Raw genomic sequence first — 5,390 nt, 5'->3', positions numbered from 1 at the left:
TATACTATACTATACTATACTATACTATACTATACTATACTATACTATACTATAAGTCCGTCTATATACTTTTAGTATATCTATAGCCAACTTAAGGTTTTACTTAAGTCTATACTTATAAGCATACTTATATGTCTGGAAAACTCAACAAAAGCATTTTGTGAGAATCAATTGGCCATATGGAATTTATAATAGAGATTGTTGTATACTTTACTATCATTTATAAATTATGTTCTACCATTCATGTAATTTATAACAAGTTTATATAAATACGTATGAATACCCCCTCACCCACTCAGCTAGTTGGTGAACATTTGCCAGCACTGCATTTTAGAGAATGTAATTAGGTAGGACATTCACAGCTTTAGAGTCAAACAGGGACTTGAATTTCAGCATTGCTTCTTTCTGTGTTATCTTTGTTTTGTTTTGATTTGCTTTGTTTTGTTTTGTTTTGTTTGGAGTCTCACTCTGTCGCTCAGGCTAGAGTTCAATGGCACGATCTCGGCTCACTGCAACCTCCACCTCCCAGGTTCAAGCGATTCTCCTGCCTCAGCCTCCCAAGTAGCTGGGATTACAGGCACATGCCACTATGTCCAGCTGATTCTTTGTATTTTTCAGTAGAGATGGAGTTTCGTCATGTTGGTCAGGCTGGTCTCGAACTCCTGACCTCAGGTGATCCACCCACCTCGGCTTCCCAAAGTGCAGTGCTAGGATTACAGGTGTGAGCCACACCACCTGGCCTCTTTCTGTGTTATCTTAAGTAAACTACTGAGCCTCTCTAAGCCTTTTCTTCTTCTGCAAAATAAAAAAAGAAATGATTTGTTACAAGAAGGGGTTGTTGTGAGAATAAGCCACGTATAAGGCTGTGGTACAATGGTTGAATGACTATTACTCTTTTCCTCTTATCTTTTCCCTCCACTTCCAGCTGCCAAATCCTCTAAGTTTTATTTCCTTTGCTGGAGACAAAATGATCTACACATTTTCGTACTACATGACAGGTCTACCTGACAGCAGAGAAATGGATGGATGAATGGATGTCTTCCTTTGATTCCATGATAAACCAGTCAGTCTAAGTAGTAATTTAAGAATTCATGGAGGACTGAAATCCTTTCTCACTTTTTCAAAATCTATAAAAATTAGAAACTGAGCCAGCCAGGTTTGGTGGCTCATGCCTGTAATCCCAGCACTTCGGGAGGCGGAGGAGGGCAGATCACGAGGTCAGGAGATCGAGACCATCCTGGCTAACACGGTGAAACCCCGTCTCTACTAAAAATACAAAAAAAATAGTCGGGCGTGGTGGTGGGCACCTGTAGTCCCAGCTACTTGGGAGGCTGAGGCAACAGAATGGTGTGAACTCGAGAGACAGAGCTTGCAGTGAGCAGAGATCACGCCACTGCCCTCCGGCCTGGGCGACAGAGTGAGATTCCATCTCAAAAAAAAAAAAAAAAAAAAAAAAAAAAAAAAAAAAAAAAAAAAAAAAAAAAAAAAAAAAAAAAAAAAAAAAAGAAAGAAAAGAAAAGAAAGAAAGAAAGAAAAAAGAGAAGGAAAAAGAAACTGAGCCAAGTGTGGTTGCTTATGCCTGTAATCCCAGCAACTTGGGAGGCTGAAGTGGGAGGATCACTTGAGCCCATGAGTTTGAGGCTACAGTGAGCTATGATCATGCCACTGCCCTCCAACCTAAGTGAGAGAGACAGAAACCTCGTCTCTAACAATAAAAATTTAAAAATTAGATGCTCCGACATAGCCCACACTGCTCATATTTCTGCCTTGTTATTTTCTTTAAAGTTATTACGAGACCAAAGTTAAAAAAAAAATTTATTAGGGAACTTCCCCCCCTGCTGGCCACAATACAACATAGCAATACTATATTGAACGGCATTACTAAACGTCAAACTGAAAGTAAACTCGGAATAACTAATCTTGCAAACTGCCTACCCACAGACCAGCTCAGGCCTGAAGACAACTTGTGTTTCATATATACCATATCTATAACAATTTTTTTAAAAACTTATGAATTAGTTGCCAACATTTGACATGCATATTTCTATAAAATTATAGAATTTTCTGTGTTTTCTGTGTTTATATTATAGAATATATTTCTGTGTTTTCTCAAAAAAGTAGACATTGGTGTACATTTGGTCTGCCATCCTACTTGTGTTTCCTGATTCCTTTGTGTGGGGCTTTGACTCTCTACTCGACCAGTCCCCACTCAGTCTCCTTCATCTACTTATGGCATCTGCCCAGCCCTTGCTGCTTTTAAGTTTGCAACCCCAGGCTGTCAATTTGCCGATGAGTAAACTGAAGCCCAAACTTGCTCAAAATCATACTACCTATAGTAGTAGTAGCAAAGCAGATAATGAAATCTGGGCCTCCTAAATTCCATTCGACAGATGTTTATTGATTTCATTCATCTATTTAACAAATGTTTTAGTGCTGACTGTGGCCAGGCACATAGCGAATGTCAAAGAAACAGAGTCTGCAGGATTACCTTTGTCTTCAGAGCTTACAGTTAGTGCAAAGAGCAGGTAAGCAATGCAAGAAATATGATGAAAGTGATGAAAGAAGGGATAAGGGAACTGTGACGATGCTGCAGCACAGTTCCTGCTCCTATCTCAGCACCTGGTTCAAGTTCATCATCATCACTGAGAATACAAATATTACTAAGATTTGCTAAATAATGTCCTCAAACCCTAGGACCCACATTGATTCAACATTCACTGGGCACAAGTGCTAAATATGAGAGAAAAAGTAGTAAATGCTGCATTTACTACATTACTTCTTCCAAGCATGCCCTCTAAAATAGTCACTCATTCATCTCCCTGTTCATCCTGCCTTCGGAATTACCATCTGCAATCAATGTGCTAGGCTAAGAAGGAGCCTAGATCAGTAAGATTCACAGCAGTGTGCAGTAGTTGCTGGGCAAGCCACATCTCTGCAGAAATAGGAATCAGACATACCCTTAAATAATGGAGATATCGGATTAAAGCTAAACTAAGAGAAGAGCAGAAACTAATCATGACACCACGATTAAACACCCATGACAACCATGACTGGGAAGTAGTACAAGACAAAACGATTAGTTTTGTGTCTGATTTGTAAAAATTACTCTGAGTCCTTTGAAACCTGGGCTTTTTAGTGACATGGCTGATTCTAGATCTGAGGCAGAAAAGGTACAAAGTGAGCCTAAGACATTCTTTTGGGCCAGAGAGCAAGGGAATATTCAGACAAATGTGGTGATGTCAAAAAGATTCAGGAGTCTTGAAGATAACTGGTCACTTTAAGCTACTAAATTAAAGCAAAATCCATGAACCCATAGTGATGACAGAAAAGCAGAAAGTGAGAGAGCATGTGTACAGGGAGGAAGCCTGTTTTTACAGAAAGATGCCGGGTCATGAATGTATTTAAGAGAAGGAATGATAGAGTTGAAAATCACCATTTTTGCAATCCCCAGTGTAATGGATTCAGACAACAATCATTAATGCATGCTAAAAACACCGAGTAAAATGTTATTGATACTTTCAAAGTATCACCCCACCGATCACAGTGGAGAGATTTGCCAGTCATCACTCTTAGTTATAACTATCATCCCTGATAGTGGACAACCTGACATGACACAATGACACAACTCCTTTGTGCATGAACACCGAATCAAGGCATTAGAACCAGCTTCTACTTTGCAGAAGATAGAGATCAGTCAATTAGGACAAATGAACAATCAGACAAATCCAGAATGTACAATATTCTAGCCTGAACTTGTGGCTTACGCCTGTAATCCCAACACTTTGGGAAGCCGAGGTGGGTGGATCATTTGAGGTCAGGAGTTCAAGACCAGCCTGGCCAACACGGTGAAACCCTGTCTCTGCTAAAAATACAAAAATTAGTTGGGCATGGTGATGGGCGCCTGTAATCCAAGCAACTCTGGAGGCTGAGGCAGGAGAATCGCTTGAACCCAGAAGGCGGAGGTTGTATTGAGCCGAGATCACACCACTGCACTCCAGTCTGGGTGTCAGAGTGAGACTCTATCTCAAAAACAAAACAAAAAAAAGGATGGTGGATGGATGGGTGACTGTTCTGTTCTGAATTAAAAGTAGTCAGAGACATGCCATAGCCAAACGCAGTGGGTAAATCTTAATTGGTTGGTGGAGTAGGGGGAAAATAGCTACTTGTTTCAAGACATTTTTGAAACAATTGGGAAAATTTGACTACGTACTGAAAACTAGATAAATGTTACAGAATTGTTAACTTTGCTAGATGTTATAAGGTCTCATGGTTTGTTGAAAATGTCATTATTCTCACAGATGCATGCTTAAGTATTTTGGGGCCAAGTATGATCAACCACAAATGGCTCAATTTAAAAACTACACATAAACATACAAAGCTAATGAGCCCAATGTCAGCTGGTGAATCTAGGTGAAGGTTATGCATGTATTCACTGTACTACTCTTTTTCTCTTATTTGTCTTTTTTAATAAAAAAAAGAAGTATAGAAATTCTACATGAGAAAAAAAGTTGAGTTCTTTGGATTGTCCAGAGTCACTGAAGAAACAAGCAATTACTAGAATAAATCTGATCACTTTTAAATTTTGCATTTTGGCATTCAAATGTTTGTGCAGTTTGTAAAGCATGCAAAATGCCTATAAATTCAATGCTATAAATTGACGTAGCAAATATCTGTATCTGAAGTTGCTTAAATGCACATTAACTATCTGAAAACACACATTTTATGTTTAAAATTATTTTCTGAATTACCCAAGCATACTGTAACCATGTATTATATTTACAATGGGATAATATGAAACATTAACATCTGATTTTTCTACTTCAAATAACCACACTTCTAATTAGGTGTCAGTGTAGTTTCTCAATTACCATTAAATAAAAGTTCACACAAAATTAACATGAAATGAACCATTGACTTAATAAAAGCTAAAACTATAAAACTCCTAGAAGAAAACAAAGGAGAAAGTCTTTGAAACTTAGTGATAGGCAAAAATGTCTTAGGACACAAAAAGCACAAACCATGAAAGAAAACATTGATAAGATGGACTTCAACAAAATCCAAAACTTTCGCTCTTCCTAACACCCTGTTAAGAAACTAAAAGGTAAGTCATCGGCTGGGCGCAATGGCTCACGCCTGTAATCTCAGCACTTGGGGAGGCCTAGGCGGGCGGATCACAAGGTCAAGAGATTGAGACCATCCTGGCCAACATGGTGAAACCCTGTCTTTACTAAAAAAATACACAAATTAGCTGGACGTGGTGGCATGCGCCTGTAATCCCAGCTACTCAGGAGGCTGAAGCAGAAGAATCACTTCAACCTGGGAAGCGGAGGTTGCAGTGAGCTGAGATCATGCCCCTTTCCCCAGCCTGGGTGAAAGGGGGGGCCCCGTCT

This window comes from Rhinopithecus bieti, unplaced genomic scaffold (genome assembly GCF_001698545.2).
Source record: "Rhinopithecus bieti isolate Rb0 unplaced genomic scaffold, ASM169854v2 scaffold_32083, whole genome shotgun sequence".
Taxonomy (NCBI): Eukaryota; Metazoa; Chordata; class Mammalia; order Primates; family Cercopithecidae; genus Rhinopithecus; species Rhinopithecus bieti.
This window is presented reverse-complemented; position numbering follows the sequence as displayed.